A 24,759-nucleotide genomic window follows, 5' to 3' on the forward strand; every position below is an offset into this window, starting at 1 on the left:
TTGATAAGGACGGTAGAGACAATCGTAGGAGCCACCTCTGAGGTGTCACTTTCTGTCACAGTCTTTCAAACACTAGATGCCAACTAGATGCCACAACGGTGAGAGGCCTGCGTACCACAAAAAAAAAAAAAAAATCTTCCTTTACCCCTTCAAACGTCAAAACATCAAATGCTAGATGCCAGCTATGGAGTGGTGTTCCCCTTAGGGCGATGGACCCCTCGGGATTATAATGCCAAGCACTTAATATAAATTGCAGACTGCAGGATAGTGGAACTCAGGATTAAAAAAAAAAAGTCTGTAATCATAACTGGAATAAAGCAAGCATTCTTGTGCTGCTTTCTGGTGTAGTACAGCAGTCATACATGGTAGTGATTTTAAGAAAACCCGTATCAACAACAAAGGCATAATTTTAAAAAAATTTCTCAGTCTAACGAGGTGGCAAAGAGCATTCCTAATATATAGCAGAACTTAAAATATTTGTCCCAATCATCGCCTCTCTTGAAATATTCCTCATGGACAGAAGTTCCTTCCAGAAGATCTCATTTTCTCTCAACTCACAACTTTCAATATTCTTCCAAACCCAGACTCACTTCTCTGTCTCCTCTCTTTTCTTTTCTCTCATCATCATTTTTTTTCCTTTCTTGTGGAAATCTAGGCTTTCCTGCTCGTTTCTCACCATTCTTGCCATCAGCAGAATGAAGCACAGAAGTGAGAGGTAGGTGGGGAGTTAGGGAGAAAGGCAGGGCCATGGTCAGAATTGTTGGGGGAGGGGAAAAGAATGTGAATATATTTCTTCCCCACCTGTTATATAACTTAAACCCCAGTTTCATGGATCAGTAAGACGTCTCTATATACAGATGATTCATTTTGGATCTCTTATAGCTCTTAATCACTCCCCTCCCATTACTATACATAATACTACTACAATTAAAAATAGTTTTGTTTTAGATTTACTGTAGCAATAACATATGTGCTAATGGCATTATTACAAAATTTCAGCCACTGATGGAATTACCATTTTTCTTGTGCTTAGAAATGATAGCAAAAAAAATTATTCTCAGCTCTACCACTGCAGTGTTTAAACACACACAAGATGATAAATAGAGCAACAGGGGGCCTGTAACTATATAAATATCCTCTTCAGAGAGAGTTGGCTTTGGTTCCTCTCACGGTGGGAGTCACGTTATTTGACCTGGTAATTAGTGGGAAAAGGAATGATGAAAGATGGAGAATCCTCTCTTGTCGTTGTGCTTCTTTACTATTCAGAGGAAAGAATATCTGGAGAAGGGCGAAGGTTGTCCTAAGGTTAAACCAGCTGGTTAGTGGCCAGAATCTGGTGCTCTTTCCTCTTTTTCATGCTGTCCCTTTGCCAGATTTTGGCTGGCAGAAAATGGTTTGTTTTGACTAGGATATAGGAATGTAGAAAAGGAATTTTATGTCTACGCATTCGCAAAATTGAGCTTTGGGTAACTGGAACAGTTTGGATAAAAAGAAATAAAGGAAGAGTGCATCCTCATGCAGCATAATGCAATTTGGCATATGTTCTGCAGTTTGCTCATAACAAAAGGAACTCAAGCGCATCTCCTAGGCTGTTGCTGTTAAGTTGCAAAGTAGCAGCTGGGAAACATTGCTATGACTGAGACTTCCCTTGGCCTGCTGCGAACAGGCTGGGGAATGGCCAGAGCCTCAAAAGGAGGGAGCCTACTTAAAAGAGAAAAGGTTGGCAAAGAAAAATTGCACTGGGTGGAGTTAAACAGGCAAGGAAGACTTAATTTGCAATAGGGGTCTCAAGACTATGCAACAAGGGAGGGAACTCAACTCCATGGGAAAATGAAAAGCCTGGAGGGCTTTTAATATTGAGGTGTGCCAATGGGAAAGTACTGGAGAGTGTTAGGAGAAGGTTGGTTGATGTGATTAGGCCACCTGTGTTTGCTTGTTGAAGTTAGCCTCCTACTGCCCATGGATTAGGGCAATGGGAGCCCAATCTTTTTGATGATTCCATTTCCAAGGGCTGCTCCTGGCTGCCCCCACCCCCGCTTCCTAGAGAATGATTCCTAGGTTGCAGAAGCTAAGTGGCAAAGGGGCAGAGAGAGAATTTACAATACAAATTTTCTAAAGTTTATACTCTAAGAAAAGGGAGGTCAGTAATGGGTCTATAGTCAGAAATTAACCAGTCTAAAGGTTAGTCAAGCTGAGGGGCAGGTTAAGGCCTTCTTTGTCAGGGGGTTGAGGTCTGGAAGCAGGTAGATGCAGGTGTGTCAACTGAGATAAGCTGAGTTATACTGGGAAGAGTCCCTGTTCAAAAATTCCCTGTCACAGGTAAGCCACCTATGGAAATCACAGGGAAAGTGATTCATTCCTCTAGTGTAGGCTTACCCTCCCCGCCCAGTCCACTTTGCAAACAAAACAGTGAATGGATCTAAGGGAAGGTGGAGAAAGAGCCCCGCACAAGTGGCCACCTCAGGGAAGCTGGGAGGGGAAATGTTTGAAGGGGTAAAGGAAGATTTTTTTTTTTTTTTCGGTACGCGGGCCTCTCACTGTTGTGGCCTCTCCTGTTGCGGAGCACAGGCTCCGGACGCGCAGTCTCAGCGGCCATGGCTCACGGGCCCAGCCGCTCCGCGGCATGTGGGATATTCTCGGACCGGGACACGAACCCGTGTCCCCTGCATCGGCAGGCGGACTCCCAACCACTGCGCCACCAGGGAAGCCCAGGAAGATGGTTTTAAAACATTTTTGAAGTGTGATCTTAGTGAAAATCTGCCTTCAACGTAGAGAAGCCTAGAGCAGTCCATTTTTTTGCACACCTGCATGCAGATCCAGTGAATCTCTTCCCTCTCCCAGGTGTAACTCCCTTATGTTTACCTTGGTATCCACAGGCACAATGCTTGGCACCTGGCGGTGCAGTCACTGCTGCTGCAAAGCTCTGCATTGCGCAGGACCTACAGGGGTCTGGGTCTCAACCCTTTTGGCACAGAGGAAGCCCATGGCTTGGCTTCTCTGAGTCTTGGTGCCTGTGAGCGCTCCTCTGCAGAGCAGCTGTACGCCTCACCCCAGGGGCTATTCCCTGTACTGCCACAAGGGGGTGCTGTGCGCTTAGAGTACAACAAGAATGATGGCCCCACCCCCACTACCCCGGAGTTGTTCAAGGTGAAGGTTGTAGCTCTCCATCTCTCCCAACGTCTACTTCAACCTCCCCCTCCTCTTTGGCCAGTGGGTGTGTTTCCTGCATACTGAAGAACGTGTGGAAGGAAGACCTTTGCTGTCCTGGCTCTCTTGACCTCTGAGGTAGGTGCTGTTTCTGAATCCCAGAGTGACTGACAAAAGCTGTTCCAGAAGGTAGATGGGCAGGATTCAAAATGACACACTAAGCTCAAGAAATCTCTTTCTGGAGCATCTTGTTTTCCTCTCTGGAAAGCTCTAATTTTGCATGACCCAGCTCAGATGTTACCTCCTCTGCGACATTTTCCCCTCTTCCCCCGGCAGGATTAGAAGGTTATCGGGGTGGATCCCCTTCCTCTGAGCCTCGTTAGTGTACTGCTTATCCCCTGTAACAGGACTGACCTCATTTATTGAGCACAATCCCCTGTGTCAAGTGTCTTCCTGGGTGTTTTAAATGCATGATCTCATTTAACCATCTCTGGAATGCACTGAAGTGATGTTATTTTCCAGGTGAGGACCGACCTCAGGAAGGTCAGTTAGTGTGAAGTCACCCAGCTAGCAAGGAGTGGAGCTAGGATTCAAACCTGGGCTAATCTGACTCCAGACATGGGCGTGCTTTTCCTCCTATGCATCCTGCATCCTCCGGGGCTTCTGCATCGCTCTGCACTGTAATCAACTACCCGCAGCCAACACAAGACCAGATCTGTGAAGTCAGAGACCACATCTTATTACCTTTGAATCTTTGACTCTTAGCAAGCTGCCTGACGCACACAGGAGACCCGCAGTGAATGCCCAAATTGCCGCTAATTAGTAATTCAGTTGCATTATCCCACCACTCATACCTCCTTAAAGTTTCCTGAACACAGTAGCAAGAGTGATCTTTTCCCCTCAGACTGACTAAGATATAATTGACATATAACGTTGTGTAAGTTTAAGGCACACAACGTAATAATCTGATACACATATGTTTTATGAAATGATTACCACAATAAGATAGTTAACACCTCCATCACCTCACATAATTGCAATTTTGGGGGGCAGTGAGGTCATTTCAGATTTACTTTCTTAGCAACTTTCAAGTATATAATACAGTATTGTTTACTATAGTCACTGTATTATACATTAGATCACTTGGAACTTATTCCTCTTGTAACCGGAAGTTTGTACTCAGCCAATATTTCCCCTACTCGCCCCCAGTACCTGCCAACCACTCTTCTACTCTTTATGAGTTGGGTTCTTTTAGATTTCCCATGTAAGAGAAAACATACAGCATTTGTCTTTCTCTGTCTGACTTATTTCACTTAGCTTAATGCCCTCAAGTCCATCCATGTTGTTGCAAATGGCAGAATTTCCCTCATTTTATGGCAGAATAATATTCCATTATATATACTATTCCAATGTATATGTATTCCATATTTTTTTTATCCATTAATTTCATCCATTGATGGGGACTTATGTTGCTTCCATGTCTTGGCACTTGTGAATAATGCTGCAATGAACATGGAGGTACAGATATTTCTATGAGATAATGATTTTATTTCCTTCAAATATGTACCTAGAAGTGGGATTGCTGGGTAATATAGTAGTTCTATTTTTAATTTTTTGAGGAAGCTCCATACAGTTTTCCATAGTGGCTGCACAAATTTACATTCCTAACAACAGTGCAGAAGCGTTCTCTTTTCTCCTTATCCTCACCAACACTTATCTCTTGTCTTTTTCATAATAGCCATCCTAACAGGTGTGAAGTGATATCTTACTGTAGTTTTGAGTTGCATTTTTCTGATGATTAGTGATGTTGAGCATCTTTTCATGTACCCGTTGGCCATTTGTTTGTCTTCTTTGGAAAAATATCTATTCAATCCTCTTCCCATTTTAAAAATCAGACTATTTGTATTCTTTGGCTATTGAGTTGTATGAGTTCTTTATATATTTTGGATATTAACCCCTTATCAGATATGTGGTTGCAAATATCTTCTTCCATTCCATAGATTGCCTTTTAATTTTGTTGATTGTTTCTTTTGCTGTGCAGAAGCTTTTTAGTTTGATGTAGTAACACTTGTTTATTTTTGCTTTTGTAGCTTGTGCTTTTAGTGTTATATCCAAAAAATCATTGCCATGACCAATGTAAAGGAGCTTCTTTCCCATGTTTTCTTCTAGGAGTTTTATGGTATCAGGTCTTATGTTTAAGTCTTTAATCCATTTCAAGTTAATTTTTGTGTGTGGTGTAAGATAGGGGTCCAATTTCGTTTTCCTGCATGTGCTTATCCAATTTTCCCAGCACCATTTGTTGAAGAGACTGTCCTTTCCCCATTGCATGTTCTTGTCTCCTTTGTCAATATTAGTTGACAGTATACGTATGGGTTTATTTCTATGCTCTCAGTTCCGTTCCATGGTTCTATGTGTCTGTTTTTATGACAGTATTATACTATTTTGATTATTGTAGCTTTGTGATATAGTTTGAAATCAGGAAGTGTGATACCTCCAGCTTTGTTCTTTTTTCTCAGGATTGTTTTTGCTATTTGGGGTCTTTGGTGGTTTCATACAAATTTGAGGATTTTTTTTTTTTTTTCTGTGTAAAATACGACTGGAATTTTGATGAGTATTGCATCAAATCTAATAGACAGCCTTGGGTAAAATGACATTTTAACAGTATTAATTCTTCCGATTCATGAACATGAGATATCTTTCCATTTGTGTCTTTTTTAATGTCCTGTAGTTTTCAGTGTTCAGATTTTTCACCTCCTTGGTTAATTTATTCCTAAGTATTTTATCTTTTTTGATGCTGTTGTAAATAGGATTGTTTTATTTTCTTTTTCCAAATAGTTCATTGTTAGTATATAGAAATGCAACTGATTTGTGTATGTTGATTTTGTATCCTACAACTTTACTGAATTCATTTAGAAGTTCTAACAGGTTTTTTTGGTGGAGTTTTTAGGATTATTCTATATACAAGATTATATCATCTATAGAGACCATTTTACTTCTTCCTTTTTAATTTTAATGCTTTTTACTTCTTTTTCTTGCCTAATTACTCTAGCTAGGACTTCCAGTACTATGTTGAACAGGAGTGGTGAAAGTGGACATCCATGGTGTAATTTACTTCCCGATCTTAGAGGAAAAGCTTTCAGCCTTTCACCATTGAGTATGGTATTAGCTCTGGGCTTGTCATATAGGGCCTATATTATGTTGAGCTATGTTTCTTCTATACCTAACTTGTTGAGAGTATTTTTAATTGTGAAAAAATGTTGAATTTTGTCCAGTACTTTTTCTGCATATATTTAGATAATTATATGAATTTTATCTTTCATTCTAGTAATGTGGTATATCATGTTTATTGATTTATGTATGTTGAACCATCCTTGCAGCCCAAGGATAAATCCCACTTGATTATGGTGTATGATCCTTTTAATATGCTGTTGAGTTTGGTTTGCTTGTATTTTGTTGAAAATTTTTACATCTATATTTATCAGGGTTTTTTGTTTTTTTTTTTGTGGTATGCAGGCCTCTCACTGTTGTGGCCTCTCCTGTTGCGGAGCACAGGCTCCGGACGCGCAGGCTCAGCAGCCATGGCTCACGGGCCCAGCCGCTCTGCGGCATGTGGGATCTTCCTGGACCGGGGCACGAACTGCGTCCCCTGCATCGGCAGGTGGACTCTCAACCACTGTGCCACCAGGGAAGCCCTTATCAGGGATATTGGCCTGTAGTTTTCTTTTCTTGTAGTGTCCTTATTTGGATTCGTATCAGGGTAAGACTGGCTCCATAAAATAAGACTGGGAATGTTCCCTCCGCTTCAATTTTTGGGATGAGTTTGAGAAAGATTGGTGTGAATTCATCTTTAAATGCTTGGTAGAATTCATCAGTGAAATCATCTAGACCTGGACTTTTCTTTATTCGGAGGTTTTTGATTACAGATTCAATCTCTTTACTTTTTATTTGTCTGCTCAGATTTTCTATTTCTTCATGATTCTGTCTTGTATGTTTCTAGGTTGTATGGTTATATGTTTTGAGGAATTTATCCAGTTCTTCTAGGTTATCCAATTTGTTGGCATAAAATTGTTTAGACTAGTTCATTATAATCCTTTGCATTTCTGTGGTATCAGTTATAATGTCTCCTGTTTCACTTCTCATTTTATTTGTCTTCTTTTTATGTTATTTTGGTTAGTCTAACTAAAGGTTTGTCAAATTTATTGAAAAACCAGCTTTTAGTTTTGTTGATCTTTTCTAAAGTTTTTCTGGTCTCTATTCATTTATGTCTGCTCTGCTCTTTTTTTTTTTTTCCTTACTTCTGCTAACTTTGGACTTAGTTTGTCCTTTTCTAATTCCTTGAGGTGTAAGGTTAGGATGGGCAAGAGTGCTGTGTGGCTTGTTTGGTTATTCATTTGTTCATTCATTCACTCATTCAGGGAATATGTGGTAGGCACCTACTGTGTGCTAGGCTCCTGTGACATAGAGATGAATACGATGTGATCCCCACTGTAAGTCAACTCATGTTCTGGTAGTGAAGAAATACATAAACAGATAATTGCATTACAGTGTGAGAAGTTTAATGATAGAGAGGCATTCTTGTTGCAATAGGGGTAGAAGAAGGCTCTGAACAGGAGGAGCTCTTTGAGTCCTTCTTAGTGACTCCTGAAGTTAACAGATGTTAAAGTTAGCATAGGTGCAAACTGAGCCAAAGAGAGTAATTTTGGCTCATGGATATTAAGAATTTTAAGTTCACAAAGAGCCCTTCAAGGTTTCTGTGAAACAACTGACAAAGCCTCATTTCAAAGGTAGCAACATTCCTAAATGGACACATCTTCATGCTGAAGTCTTCAGGATTTGGAAACCCCATCTACTAAATAAATGCTTTTGATGAAATGTGGGTTTCAAATATTCCATTGCACCTCAGTTCTGCTGGCCATCTGTTGTGCCTGAATTTCTATGGAGACAGCATTTAACCTTTGGGTTAAATAGTTCTTAAATGGCACTGTGGTGAGGATATTGTCATATTGGCAAACTATGAATTGCCTCTGTCCTTCAGGTGATGTTTTGTGCTTTGTGAGACCCCAAAGTACAGTTTAATGGGAACTGTTGTCACCGTAGATTGGGTAAGGGTATTTTGTCTCAGATTCAGTACTGGCTTAGAGACGGGAAGCAAACTGAGTAGGGAGTAATGCACATTTGTTTAGAAGGAAAAGGATAAGCACAGTGGGGTTCCTCAGGGGTTGGTCTGAGTCAGTCTTATTTAATACCTTTATAAATGATCTGCAGAAGGGTTTGTACTGTGAAATCTCCAAGTCTACAGCTAATGCTACTGAACTATTCTGAATAGGGAAAAACCAAGTTGATGAGTACCAATTCCCTGGTGAGCAGGGAAGACTTAGGAGGCTGTGCTAATGGGCAGGAAAGTGGTAGATGAGTTTAAGTGTGGACAAGTGCAAAGTAATGCATTTAGAACAGGAATATTCAAAAAATTTAAAAGAATGATTCTAAAATGTGACAGGAAAAGGACTCTAGAGTCGTGATAAATTTTTGCCTAATGACATAAACCCAGAAGCTTCTGCAGCCAAATATGTGCATTACTGAGAGGGAAAACAAGGACAATTGTCATCATAAATATGACGTTAGATTTTCTAAAGCTCAGGCTCTTGATCATGCATTAATTTATGTGTTTATGGAGCACTTACTATGCGAAACGTGTGTTTGGCTCTGTGCTGAGTAGGAACAGGCCTTCAAGGGAGATGGACTAATAAGTGTGCCTCATCTGATAAGTGGAAGTGTTGGGAGGAAACTAGCGAGGGTCCCTGAAATTACCAGGAGCCTGGCAGGCAGCCTAGAGTGAGAAGCAGCCAAGAACCTCAGGCACTGGTGGGAACAGCTACTGATAAGGAAACAGCGATGGTGTCTTAGGAAGGATACCCTTTACTCTTCTGTTGATTTGGTACAACTGCTGCCACTTAGAAGGGCCTACTCTGTGCTCTTAGACTTTGTGCTAAATGCTTTATCTACTTTATTTTATTTTATTTTTTTGCGGTACGCGGGCCTCTCACTGCTGTGGCCTTTCCCTTTGCGGAGCACAGGCTCCGGACGCGCAGGCTCAGCGGCCATGGCTCACGGGCCCAGCCGCTCCGCGGCATGTGGGATCTTCCCGGACCGGGGCACGAACCCGCATCTCCTGCATCGGCAGGCGGACTCGCAACCACTGCGCCACCAGGGAATCCCTACTTTATTTTGACAGTGTGGAACTTTATCTGAGCCCCGTGTTCCTGGAGAGCAGCACTGGTAGAGAAATCCCCCCATTCTTGTGTTCTGGGAAATGGCTAACTGCCCTGACACGTGCCAAGGTAGGACCTGTCTCCATCCTTCTTCATGAGACTTGAGGATGACGCCCTTGTCTATCCAACTCTGTAAAAGCCCAGACCCCCTCCCTTTCTTTGATAAAATGAACATTCTCCCTGTTGCAGTAACCTAGATAAAATCATCTCCTTAATTGTCCAGTACATTTTGTTTCTCACGATTTCAAGTAATCAACTGAAATATTTATTCAGTCACCTATCCTCTGTACACTTGCTCATCAAGTGTACTGGCTCTGTATTGGGCTCCAGATGTATAGCACTAAGCAAGGCAGACATAGCTCTCTCCGGAACCCCCAGTTCACAGTCTAGTAAGGGCCTCAGATGATTAAACAAGGAATTACACTAAAGTGTGATGATTACCGAGATAGGTGATGTAAGTGCATTATTGATTGGAAAACAGAAAAGGTCTAATCCAGCATTGAAAAATGCAATGTTTGCATTCCCATTAAATGCTTCTTTAATTTACATCTTAAAATACGGACATTGCTTTTGCCAAGGAGCAATATGACTAACCATACAGAGGCCTGATGTATTTGAGAGGGGGCTTGCCATGCCTCTGTCCTGGCTGCTCAGGGGGCTCCCAGAATGAATAGACAAATGGCTAGATGGATTCCCTTTGTTCCTTCATGCTGGAGAGGACTCCACTGTTGAACAAGCAGGCCACCAAACCTCAGGTCTGCTGCAGTCCCCAGACACAGGTTTGAGGGTGGAGAAGGGGATGAAGGTATGTTTCCTTATGTGATGTGTAAACCTGAATTGCTCTGGATTTTTGATGTTTGACAGAGGGCAACAGGAACTTACTGATGGCCCATTTAGAAGACGAGATCTCTGAACCAAGGCCTCTGAACAAGAAAACATTAAAAATATTTCCTTTGAGCCTATTTTATTTAGTGGATTACCATGGCAATGGGCTATTGGGAGGAGACAGTTCTACTTACAAATTTGTGTGTGTGTGAAAACTTTGCTCAGAATTGGATTTGGTCTAGGAATTTGCCCGATTCCCGTAGTGTGGAAAACTCAGTGTTCACTATTCCCTAAGATTCTGGTGCCCAAATTTTCTAAATTTTTAAAAGTTACCCTGAGGCCTTGAAAGGGGCCATGGTAGATATAAACACAGGTCCTGGTTGCCATGAAGACTTTATAGTAATAATAAATATTACTGTTTATGATAATGATGATCATGAAAGTGATCAATATAAAAGTGATTAATTATAAACATTCAGAGAAAAAAATAAGAATAAAATAGTTTTTTTTTTTTTTTTTTGGTATGCCGGCCTCTCACTGTTGTGGCCTCTCCCGTTGCGGAGCACAGGCTCCGGACGCGCAGGCTCAGCGGCCACGGCTCACGGGCCCAGCCGCCCCGCGGCATGTGGGATCTTCCCGGACCGGGGCACGAACCCGTGTTCCCTGCATCGGCAGGCGGACTCCCAACCACTGTGCCACCAGGGAAGCCCAAATAGTATTTATTAATATTCCCTTCTCAACGAAGTAGTGATTATCACCTTCATTTTGCATATGAATAAACTAAGGTTTAAGGTTGAACACCCAGGTCCATCTGGCTGCAAAACCCACACTCAGATCCCCCTCTGCTATACAACTTCCAATTCTTAACACTGTCATGTGAATTCCCATGGCCATTACCTTTAAACACACTGGCTACTATAAAAGAGAAGTTGCCCCAAACCTGGTGTAGGAAAGAATCTTTGTATATGACATAATAATTTGCAATCTCCTTTCTGGGAAGAAATGAACATTCCCAATAAAATGCTTAAGTAATTTTCTGGTAAAAATTAATGGAACAAATTCTTGTTCTGGGAAACCTGTCACTTATCCACCGTGCTGACTGACCCTCAACAATCTAGCATCTTCAGCAAACATTCTTTTCTTTTTGTATTTCCCTGTAACATTTTCCTAAAAAGAATGCATTTTTGATCCCCTTACTAGAGAATTTTGCCCTTGCAGCAAGATTGTAATAAACTGTGACAGTGCCCATAAGTAAATAGCCTGAAGGGTTTTCATGAACACTCTAGACTCACATCTCTGCTGTGGAATCTAGTTTTGTTATAAATCCAATGGATGAAGATTCTTTCAACTGCCTACTGCTTACCAACCCCTTTCCTGCTTCTCCATTGTCTCCCTCACTGCACAGTGATTTCTGTTCCTAGCTGATCTGGACAAGAGGCACTGAGATGGCTTAGTCTTTGCCTCTATTGGCACCTTGTCTTGGAGCATGCTTTTCCTTAAATGATTATGAGCCATATCTCAAATGCTAAGTGCATTTTTTTCAGAAAAGATGTCACGGGAGGATGGCTCATGAGGATGAGCTTAACTGCCCAAGATCTAACCTGGAAAGAGGAGAGGTGCATCAGGAAGTAAAATCCCAGCTAATCTATACGATCAACAGTCTGATTTGGGTGTCAGTAGAAACTGTCTCACCAAATCCTGAACACAAAAGAGAGCAGCCTCCTTTGGAGCTTAAGTTAGACATGCTTAGGATAAAAAAAAGGAGATACTACTTCCTGTGGTGGACAGTGAGTTGAGAGAAATAGTAATAAGAGATTAAAAATATTTTGATACGTTCACCGTTAAAAGAGCCATGATTAAAGGACCCTAAAATGCTTGGGAAGTGTTGTTCTTGTTCAAATTGTAATCAGGGGCAAATTACATCCCAAATGTATTGCTGAAGTTGCTGTTGGACTAAATGGACCATTGATCCAATCCAGAAAAGTTATCATTTCTTGTTTTTGTTTTGGCTGTGGGGTTTTGTTTTTATCATTTTGATAAAAATTATAGAGAAAGAGGCATACTACTTATTTAGCATCTTGCTAAATTCCCCTGTGATAAGGGAAGCAGGGCAGTGGCCATGAAGAGGGCTCAAAGAGAATTATATATCGTTCCCTAAGGTCTTCAACATCAAGAAGGTTGAAGAGTATAGTGGCTCAGAGTTCAGACTTGAGAGTCTGAGTCCCACCCAGCTCTGCTATGTGCCAGACTTGAATTTTTCAGCAAGTAACTTCACCAAACTCAGCCTGTTTCCTCTTACACAAAGTGGAAATAACCTTTTCCGTAGTATATGTACAGCAGATCTACTCCTGTTTTGTTTTTCTTTGTATCACTTTCTGCTTTTTTTTTGTTTGTGGTAATAATTTTCCTATAGAGAATAACCTCCCCTTAACTTTGATCCAAACAGTTTAAGACTGATCTCGCAGAATGAGCTCGAAGGGTCAGCAGGTGACCCAGACGTGGTAATAAGAGAACCCTCACTGCAGTGATTGTTTCAGTAGTGGACTGTGACCTGAACAAGGCCAATCAGAATCAATTCTGGGACTTTTGCTGAGGTTGCTGGGGAAACCCTTCGAGGGTTGTGTATTAGTCAGCTGGGCTGCCATAACAAAATACCATAAACTGGATGGCTTAAATAACAGAGATTTATTTCTCACAGTTCTGGAGGTTGAAACTTCCAAGATCAAGATGCTAGCAGAGTCAGTTTCTGGTGAGGATACTTTCTGGCTTGTAGGTGGCTGCCTCCTCGCTGTGTCCCCACATGGTGGAGAGCACAAACTCTCCAGTGTCTTCATCTTCTCTCGTAAAGACACCAATCCCATCAGATTAGGGCCCCAACCTTACAACCTCATTTAACCTTAACTGCCTCCTAAAGGCAGTTATATCTCCAGTATAGTCACATTGGGGGTTGGGGCTTCAACATATGAACTTAGTTGGGAGGGACACAAGACAGTTCACAGCAGGTTGTTTTGTTGATAGGATGTAAACATGGAGCTAATGGCATTCATTTCAAAATAACATAGAGACAGCCTGAGAATAAAACAATTTAGAAGGAAGTAGAGCTGAGAGAAAAAAGTGTCTGGATGATATCAGTGAGGCTGTGTCATGTCTTTAGCCAACTATGTTCCAAGACCTCCAGGTACGCAAGCCTATGCCTTTTCTTTTCCTTAAAAATTTTTGAGGTGGACTTTTGCCATTTGCAACCCAAAGATTCTTGACTAATGGTGGGTTATTGAGAAGATAAAATGAGTCTGCACATATAAAATACTTAACACATCACCTGGAGGAGACTGAGTGCTTAATAAATACTAGCTATTATTATTATTATCAGTGATTGCATCAGTGACAGACTCAAATGATTTTGGATTTTCTGAGACATCTAATGGAAATATGGAACAACTTTATCATCTGAAAAATGTTGAGAGGGTATTTTGGAGAACTATGAGTTTTGTGGAAACTCATTTTTGAAGGGCAGAGGGTGGGTGGACAGATTGCTCTCAGCAAAAAAGAAACAGCTACAGCAGCACACAATCCATAACTTTTAGACAATGTGATTTGTCTTTCCAATGAGTTGAAGGAAGGCCCAGTAGAAATATTTTTAAATGGAGAGCTGAAATTACAGAAGATGGTTACTTTTGGTCTTCAAATCAAAAACAGTATGAGTAGAAGGGAGAGGAAGAGAAATAGAAAAACATATAATGTTTCAACAAATCATTTAGCTGTTTGTACAAACATAGAACAAAACTAGTGGTCTGATGTTTTGGTTTTCATACTTGGTGAGATATTACACTGATGAAAAAAACAACTCATGACATCAGTTGTCACATTTATGATTGACTTTCATAAACATCACTAGATTTACTTTGTTTTAATGGAAGAAAATATTCTTACTAGTTTGCTTATGGAAATATTTTCTATACAGATCTTTTAAGAAACTGTATTCCATTTAAAATTTTGATTTTGAACATTATAAGTTTAAACTGATTTCTCTCTCTCTCCCTTCCTCCCCCTCCTCCCCTGTACAGGGGAAATTTTTTTAAAGGATTCTGGTATTTTTATCTAGAGCTTAGATAACTCTACTTAGAGATATTAACAGGATTACAGTCTTCACCAAGTGAGGAAAACCTAACAAAATGTGTGTGTATGTGTGTGTGTGTGTGTGTGTGTGTGTGTGTTAAGGTGGTATAAAAAATTTTCAGAGCAATGAAAATGCATAGTGATGTGTAGGGGTGTAGAACCTGGAATTATAATTTTTAGACGTAACTCATCCCCAATGCTCTCTGTCAAAATGTAGAAGACCCAGGGCTTTAGAAGAGTCTCTAGTTTTTGTAACCTCAAAAAATAAGAAAATAAATACAAATCCTTAAACTTTTGGCATTTCAAGGGATGAGGAAATAGAAAACATAAAAAAAAAATCTAGACAGTACAAGGATGTGTTATTATCTTCATTTTAAAACTATTGATATAAAACAAAAATTCCTATTTTGTGTTTAGCACCATGTTTGACGTGATAAGGATTTTCAGCAATGTGATCTGGACTTATTTTTGGTGTTGCCATTGGCAAGGACAGACTCTTTATAGAAACACACATTTCGGAGTATCTTGAGTTTAAAAAGCCAATGTGGAATTGGGTCACTGACATCCAAGTGCCTAACTTCTTGAGAGCAGAACTAAAACGGCCCAGATGAAATGTTCTTGTGTCTTTCTCAAAACTCCCAAGAGTGTAAATATATGATTTTACTTTCTATTTAGCCCACTAGTAGGAAAGAAGGGAAAAGTTCCTTTTAAATTTCAGAGTGCTAAATTTGTTCAAAATTTGCTATGCAATAATTACCAAATGGATGCTTCCCACAATTATCTCCCTATAGTATGTGATATAAAGAAAAAAAAGTCTATTAAAAATGGTGGCAAGGGTGGTTCATTCATTGCCCTCAATCACTGGACAAGGATTTCTATAACACCTTAATATGTCCCAAACATATTAAGATAGAGGGCATAGAATGATGTGGAAGACAAGCATTACCCTGATGGAGCTTCTTGTTTAGTGGGGGAGACAGGCCAAAGATTCAAAGGCCTAGATAATAGAGGAGAGGGACCTAAGTCAGTGACATGATATGAATTGTTGGAACCTGTGACAAACCAAAAAGAGGATTTACTGACTGAAGTGTTTCAAGTTTAATGAACAAGAAAGTGCTCTATGGGATGTACCTTTCTGTAGGCACTTTAGACCCATACGCCATTTGAACCCTCTACATTAAAGGAAGATTGCACAAATAATGCTGTAGGTGGAAAGGAGAAAAAGACTATCAAGAACAGTGCAAGATGTCATGAGGAAGTGGCTCCTTGCTATAATTCCTGAGGAAGTTTCCATTTACCAGTGACCTGAAAGATTAGTAAGAGTTAGTTAAGCAATAGGGATTGGGGAGAGATTTACAATGAATGCAACAGTAGCACAGATTGTGGGATGGGAAATATCAAGGGATGGGCTGAAGTTTTAGGGACCAATGTGAGATTGAATAGGCTGTCTTGAGAATTTTAAACTTGTCCTAAAATGAATAGGAATTCATTAAAGGATTGTAAACAAAAGTGATTTAATCGTACATATATTTTTATAGGAATACTCTGGTTGGAGTGTGTAGAACTGAATGGAGAGAGGTCGAGATTGAATGTGGCAGGAACAGTTAGGATGCTATTGCAGTAGTTCAGGTGAGATGGGCTGGGCTTGGACCAAGTGGTTGATGGTTGAAATGGAGAGATGTTTTATCATTTGAAATTAGGAGTAGCTGTGACTGAAAACTCTGTATTATAGTAGCTTGGGAAGAGAAGATGTTTATTTCTTGCTCACATAATTGAACTCTGCCCATAGTTAGCCTAGAATTAGACTGGTGGCTTCCCAATCGCCGGGGACTAGATCCTTCCATCTTATTTTCCAACATGTAGTCTCTACCTCCTGGTCCAAGATGGCTGCTCTAATTCCAGCCATGTTATTTTAATTACAGTCAACATGAATGAGGAAGAGAAGAAAAGGTTATGTCCCCTCCCTTTAAGGGCATGTATAGAAATTACACATGACATTTTAGTTACAGATCGTTGGACAGAACTTAGTGGCATGGCCCCATGTGGTTGCAAGGAATGTTGAGAAATAAAATGGTTATTCCAGGACTACAGGTCTAGTTGAAAACCTGGGGTTTTATGACTAAGAACAAAGGGAACAATGAACAATGGAGACAACTAACATCTTCTGCCACAGAAGTATACAAAGTTGAGATATGTTTTGGAGGTAAAATTAGCAGGACTTAATGATTGATTTAATGCAGGGAAGGTGACAGAAAGAGAAGGAAGAAAACTGATTTCCACTTTCCTGACATTATCAATGGGATAAGTGGTAGTACCTTTTTGAATAGGAAGAAATGAAAGAAGGGGCAAGTTTGAGGCAAAGAACTAGAATTAACTTCTGGGAGCTTGTCTACCCTGACTTCAACACTGTAGGGAAGCAGTTTATCAGTTTGTTGTTGCTGTTGTACCCTCCCAGATGTGCTCTGTGACCACACAGTTGTGTGGGTGTCAACGTGTATACAACCTGTGTGTATACATACTTACTTAGACTCATATACGTGCACATTCATTTCTAATTTTATTTTTATGAAATGGTAGTGTTCAATTATCACACCATTATATACCTTGAATTTTTCACTTAATATATCTTGGAGATATTTCCATGTAAGTGTATAAAGAGGTGCCTTACTATTTTTACCCATCACAGAATATTACACTGTATAGCTGTGCCATAATTTAACCAGTCCCTAAGTTGTTTCAAGTTGTTTCCTATTATGAAAAATGCTGAAATGCTGTAATGCATGTCCTTACATATGTCATTACCACATGATTGGATATAACTGTGGGAGAAATTCCTTTAAGTAAAATTGTTGGGTATAAAGGCACAAGCATTTGAAATTTTGATTTGCCCGTTTCACTTCGTGGAGGGTTAAGCAATTTATACTCCCACCAACAGTACATTAGAATGCCTGTTTTCCTATACTCTTGCCAACTCAATGTGTTAAACTTTCTGATCTTTGCCAAGCATATCGCTTAAAAAATCATACTTAGATTTGGTTTCATTTTGTGTGTTTCTTACTATGAGTGAGATCAAACATGTCAAATGTTTAAAAATCAGTTTTATTTCCTTTTCTATATATATCTTCAATTTTGCTGTTGCATTGTTAATCCTTTTCTTATTGATTTGAAGGATTAGTGATATATTAAAGAGATTATCTGTTATGTTTTGCAAATATTTTCCTCAGTTTGTTTATTCTTTTATTGCTTCTGTTTTCCTCACAGTAAATTCCATTTTCTGAATTAAATTATTATATTTTAATTGAGATATAATTGGCATATAATTGGTTATATTAGTTTCAACTGTAAACATAATGATTCAATATATGTATATATTGCAAAGTGATCATCACAGTAAGTGTAACTAACCTCCCTCACTGCACATATTTGCAAAGTTTTTTCTTGTGATGTAACTTTTAAGATCTACTCTCTTAGTGACTTTCAAATAGACAATACGGTGTTATTAACTATAGTCACCATGCTGTACATTACATCCCCAGGACTTATTTATTTTATAACTGGGAGTTTGGACCTATTGATGCCCTTCACCTATTTCACCCACCTATTCCTGCCCCCCTCAACTATCAGTCTGTCCTCTGTATCTATGAGGTTTTTTCTTTAGATTCCACATATGAGATCATATTATTTGTTTTCCTCTGACTTACTTCACTTAACATAAGGCCCTCAATGTCCATCCATGTTGTTGAAAAATTGCAGGATTTCCTTCTTTATTATGGCTGAATGTTATTCTCTTTATTAGTAATGGCTCCTTATTACATAGGTTCAATATAGGTACTTTCTGGGGCTTTGAACCTTATTTTCCTTTGCCTACATAATTTTACAAAACGTGCTCACACCATGCATACTATTTAGGTATCTGCTTTTAATCCCGCTTGATAATGGAAATCCTTCTATGTCACTCAATATTTAAAAAAAATCATTTTTAATGGTTGCATGTATGATTTTGTCACTTGGAGGTACCATAATTTAACCGATCTCCTTACTGTTGTTTAGGTTATTTCCATCTTTAGAAACCAATATTTAGCTACACATTCATGGTAATTTCATTAGAATAAAGTCTCAAAATAATACTTGTAGCTCGTAGCGCAAAAGTCTCTCCTGGCGCTTCAAGGCCTCTGGCAACTTCGACAGTCCGGGAGCTGCGGCTCCAAGCGCGGCCTCGGGGGCGTGGGCGCGAGGCTAGAGGCCTGTGGACAGCCCTGCAGCTCCGCTGCTCGCGCCTATCATGGCCATTAAGGATGCTGGTACGTTACCAAACCGCTGTCTCGAAAGCCAGTCACGATTTGAACTTCTTTCAGAAAAAAATCAAATATTGCGGGAGAAGAATTGGTTCTTTATTTGGGTACCTACTTTGCAAATTATGTAATACCGACTTTTTCTTTTTTTCCACCCTCCATTCTCCTATTAAACATAACATGTGTCAACAGTAGTTCAGCTTATCTCGTAGGATATTAAAAGGGAATGTGATTTATCTAGAAAAGGAATGGACATTCCCTAAAGATAAAGTAACCTGTGGGATTTCATATCCTCGTCTGGGGAGAGGTTTAGCGTGCTTTTGGCTGCATCAAGAATAGCTGCGTCCTCTTAGGGGAAAGCTAGATTTTGCTATTGGAAGTTAAATATGGCTAAAAGAGGTAAGATGCCAATTTGACAAGGGGTGAACAGTGCTGGTATTGTATGGTCAACTGGCCTAAGCTGGAACTACATTTTCTTTAAGGTTCCGTGTCCGAGTTGGCAAGAGAGATACTTGTGTGAGATTTAGGAGGTGGAAGTGGAGCCGCAGCCGTTAGTGGCTGTAGGTGGAGCTTCGATGTAGTGAGAGGTAGAGGCAGATGTGCTAGCGGGTTCTAGCTTGTTCTCCATCTCCTCTGTTTTGCTTCCAGCTTCTTCCTCTCAGTCTGCCCTGCTGGCCAACAGCAACCCCAAGTCCACCATCAGATGCAGAGGCCACAGCCTTCGTTGGATTTCTTCACCAGCTCTCGTCTGTGTCCCATTCTTACCGCTGGATGTGTTGTTCCCCAGATTTTCCTGCGAGTTCTGAGCTGCCCCTCATATGACTACTTTGGGAGGACTCAACAGTGGCTTTTCTCTGCTCCTCTCCCTCCTCAGTGTGGACTTTCCTTCCTCAGCTCCTCCTGTTATTGTGTAAGTTCTAATTCTATAAGTTATTAGACCATAAACTCTGGGAAAGTAGGCATAGTGTCTGTTTTGTTCACAGCTATAGCACCAGTGCCTGGCATCTAGAAGAAATTCAATAAACATTTGTTGAACTAGTAAAGGACCTAATACATGTACTTGGCCCATAATTAGCACACAATTAATGATAGCCTATTATTTACCCAGTACTCAGATTCTCAAATATGAGGGTGTGGCCTGAGAAAGAAGGTACATAAGCAACTTGCTTTTTATCTGGCTTAAAAAGGTTATTAAGGAAAACTACTTTTTAATATTTTGGTCGGCATTTGAGGGTCTCCTGGGCCTCTAAATTCATTCCAGTCCCTGGGAAGCCCCAAATTGCCTTGAGTGCTGTAGGTAGGGGTGGTCTGAAAATTTCTGGCATGTACCTCACTGCTCACTGATACCTTCATCATAACTCTTCTCTGCTTTTCCTAGATTTTTTTCCTCTTCAGTATGCTATGGTCTGCAGAAATTTCTTTCCCTACTTCCATAAAGTGGCGTGGACTTCTTTAAACACTCATTATTTTATACATAACTATTTATTCATGTCCGAGAGAAGAACCATTTTCTTTGCTTTTGTTTTGGCTCAGAGTATCTTTTTTCCTTATTTCCTTTTCAAAATCACACCACTCACCCATCCGTGGATGAGTGCACAGCATTGCGGTATGAACGTGCTATTGTTGGAAAGTTGTTAAGGACTTCAAATACTCCATAAAAGACACATTCTGAATTTTAGGGGGAGGGTAATTTTCTGGGAATAGATTTTCAAATATCTTCAAGGTTTTTGATATACTATATCCTACCTAATATATGCCATTTTAACAGACCGTAATAGTCATTCATAAAATATTAATGGTATTTATTCTCTTGTTTAGCTCTTCCCTCAGTGTCTTGTTATGGGGAGCTCATATTTATAACCTATTTTATATTCTTCCGTACTGACTATAACATATTGGCTGTTTCTGGCACTTCTGTTTGATTAGGTTCAGCATTTTTCACTTTCCTCATTTTCAGTCATTTTCCTCTTTTTGAAGTATTTCTCTTCATCTCCATCATGTTAGAATTTCACTTTGGCCTCACAGTCTACTCAGTCTCTTTAACGTCCCACGAGCACATCTTTCATGGGTTCTAAGTGTTCTAACATGCAATTCAGTCATTTTTGCACTTTCTAAACTTTTAAAAATTTAAGACACAAATACTTAGAAAAATAGAAAATTCTTCAAGTATATTAACACTCAACAATGCTTATAGTTCCTTTAATTTTAATTTCATTAAAGTAACATATGTTCTCCATCATGAAGTAAAATGTTATATGTCATAATGCAAGCCAGCACCCTGTTCTAGTCTTCACCACCCTCTACTGTCATTCTCACTCTCCAAAGGCAACAACTAACCACCCTCTACTGTCATTATTCCCTCTACTGTCATTCTCACTCTCCAAAGGCAACAACTTACACCTCTTTTAACTGTTTCCTCTGTTATTTAGCTTCACATTTCTATAACATGTCTCTAATACTATTTATTTTTTAAAGTATAGTTGATTTGCAATGTTGTGTTAGTTTCAGGTGTACAGCAAAGTGATTCAGTTTTATATATATGTGTGTGTGTGTGTGTGTGTGTGTGTGTATCTTTTTCAGATTCTTTTCCATTATAGGTTATTGCAAGATATTGAATATAGTTCCCTGTGCTCTACAGTAGGTCCTTGTTTTTTATCTGTCTTATATATAGTAGTGTGTATCTGTTAATCCCAAACTCCCAATTTATCCCTCCCTCCCCACCCGCCTTTCCCCTTTGGTAGCCGTAAGTTTGTTTTCTATATCTGTGAGTCTATTTCTGTTTTGTAAATAAGTTCATTTGTCTAATACTGTTTCTTAATTTTTCCATTTATTTTTTCTCTTTCCTTCCTACTGTAGAAGATGAGGAGTTGGTTTTCTTGCAGTTGGACACACATCCCCCTTTCCTGTCTTCCTAATCTAGAAATGTATATTATATCAATTTTCAGTGCTTATTTTGACAATGTATTGTTCACAGCTGATCTAGTATATATTAAGATTACATCTCCTTTCTTATAGACTCGTCTTCCCTTTACTATGTATTGTCTTATTTTTTCTTCGCTTAGTTTTTTCTGTGTACTTATTACCAGTCCATCCTGCCAAATTCTGACTGAAGTCTAGGTCACAGTTCCGTCTGTTCAAATAAAGCTACCCAATTTCTTTTTTTGCCTGGAGGCCAGGGCCACATTATGACTTTTGTAGATCCTAGGCAGTGTTGCCTTTGTGAGCCCCTTCCTCCATAAAAAATATACTTTACAGCTCCATTGGTATAACAATGAATATAATCTAGGCTGGATTCATTATTATATATTCACTGTTACTAAAATTTTTCATAATTTTAAAAGAATTAAAAAGAAAACATTTTTGTAAGTCCCTAAAGGTATCTTGGGCCTTTGGCACTGTGTCTATTGTGCCTAGTGGATGAGTTGGCTCTTCTGATGGCATCCGTGGCTCCTGGAGCCTTCCTCTCTCTTGCTCCAATCTGGACTTCTTCTCCAGGCCCTGGCATCTCCCTTACCTTCATCCTGACAATTCCTTTCATTCCTCACATATATTGGATCCTCTATTTCTTTAGATCTCATATCTACCCCACCCCCGTATCATTCCCTCATTCTGATGGACTGCAGCTTTCAGAAGTTTCCTGCTAAGTGATATCTGGGAGGTAAATTTACATTTCAGATCAAGGTTTCAGTTTACCCTTATAATTGGTTGATAGTGTGGCTAGATATAGAATTATAGGTTGGAAGTAATTCACCTCCTAAATTTTAACTACATACATGTCATTGTAAAGAACTCAAAAACATATAAACAGTAAGAAGAGAGTAAAGGTAGCCTGAAAGCTGCACCTTAAATTAACCCCCAATATTCGGGGAGCCTAGTGGACAAGAGGCTCACTGTTTGGTGTGTAGATTCTCACTTGTTCCCATGTTTTCAGCACAGCCTTACTGCCTACAGGGGAGGCTGGGGTCCTAGAGGCCAGAGCTTTGTTGAATGAGCATCTCCAGGGAGTAAACCTCCAGTCTTCAACCAGTGGAGTGGATACGGGCTTCCAGCCACTGTGTTCAGACTTGCATTGACTTCCCCAAGTTTACACCCACCTGATCCTCCACAGGGTCCCTGACGCCTCTGGTCCAGAGCTTCCAAGGGGCTGCAGCAGGGAAGAGCTTACTCACACTCTGTTGCTGCTGGTTAGGGTTTGGCTTCCCACGTTTGCAGAAAAGTTACTACTCATACACGCATTCTTGCTCCCCAACTTTTATTGCTATTATCTTCCTGCCATTTCTGCTTATCCTTGTGGTTTGACCTTGTAAATTATTCCCTCTGCTGTCATTTTAGGAGTTACAGGAGGGGAGTGGAGGTAAATGCCCTTGTTCATTTTTTGATGATTGGTGGGAAGTGTCTCATAAAATTCTTATACACATTTTTATACACTATTTAACTTTAGTGTCCTAGAACCCTTAGAGCAGAGTAACTGTTTTGCTGTGCACGCGCACACACATGCGTGCATGTGTGTGTGTATTGAGGATAAGAGGGCATCAGATGGTAGATGAGCCTTAATTTTATGCTATTACTATATTTATTTAAATCACAAATTAATCTACTTTACTCATTTTTCCCCACATTGTTATAAATAGCTTAATTTTAAAAATCTATTCTTTCTTTCACACACTAATGTTAAATCTATGTCAAAACAAGTTCCTTTCCAGGAATGAATAGAGCCTGTCTTACTTGCAACTTAAAAATAATTTTTCAAGACACATTAGACCTCTTTGTTCTTTTTGTTAAACATGCTTGTGTCCCGCCTACACCCATTAGGAAAAACTTTAAAAACTTTGGAAAAATTTTAAATATAAAATTTGTAATAGCTGTAGATATGAAGTTTATAAAAAGACATCTATAATCATTTCCGTTTTTATTAACTCATTTACTTATGATATTAAAGGTCTCTCATGTAAGTCCATTTATGTCTGTAGTCCAAACTAATAGAATCAACAAATGTTAAATACCAATAATATTTAAATACATATATTTTTTATTCTAGAATCTCTTAGGTACAAGTGATGGAAACTCATCTCAAACTAACTGAAACCCAAAAGGTAATTAATTTTTATGAATACTTGGGAATTCCAAGAGTTTATTCTATTCACCTCTAGTTATAGCTGGATCAAAGCGGGTGTTAAAAGATATTGTCAGGGTTCTAGTGTTTCCCTCTCTCTCTCTCTCTATATATATATATATATGTATACCTATATCTATATGTGTATACAGATATATCTATATCATAAAAACATTTTACAGTAAAAATTTTATCATGTTATCAATAATATTCAAACAAATATCCAAATGAATGTTAATAATTTAAGGCCTTTTTTTTAGGAGGCTAAAACAGTTACTAAAAGCAAAAGACACTTTTTAAATTTTTGTATTTCCTTCTGAATTAAAGCCACAGAAATCAGTCTGGTAATTTTATAATCATAGTTCATTCACTGGTTCCCATCTGATATACTTTCTCTTATGGACACTTGTGTATTGCATCTGTAATCCCTTGGATGTTTGGTCTTTCCCCAACCTTATTAGCCATAGTGGGATGGAGAGGTTGCCTCACCCCATGGGAGATGAAAATGCCAAACTCTTGCTTTCCTGATAAAGCATAAATCAGCTTATGTCAGTTCTCTGTGAAAACTCTCCAGTGTCTCCCAATTCCTCTCAGATTAAAAGTCTTTATAGAGGACTAAAATTTTTCCCCTCAAAACATTCTCTTTACTACACATTTGATCCCTAGGAGAAACTAAGTGCAGGAGGGGATGCTGTGAGGGGACGAGCCACTTGCTGGGGTCCCCCTGGCCCCCACCCCATTTGGGAGCAAAGCCATGTTTTCTTGGACCCCTCAGAGCATCCAGCCTGTTCCACGGGGCAGGAATAGGGAGTGGAGGGGAAGGGGAGCCCTTGGTCTAAGTGGGGGATGCAGCGCCATCACTGGCCAGCGCCCATAACCATCCGTCTCCACACCAGCCGCAGGGTTAGCAGGCAGGGAGCCACTCTGCCCAATCTGTCCCCCAGCCCATGGACAGGCGACATTGTCAGGAAGGGATGGCTGGGAGACAGAAAGCTGA

This window comes from Monodon monoceros, unplaced genomic scaffold (genome assembly GCF_005190385.1).
Source record: "Monodon monoceros isolate NGI ecotype Baffin Bay Population unplaced genomic scaffold, NGI_Narwhal_1 Super_Scaffold_4, whole genome shotgun sequence".
In the NCBI taxonomy this organism is placed as follows: domain Eukaryota; kingdom Metazoa; phylum Chordata; class Mammalia; order Artiodactyla; family Monodontidae; genus Monodon; species Monodon monoceros.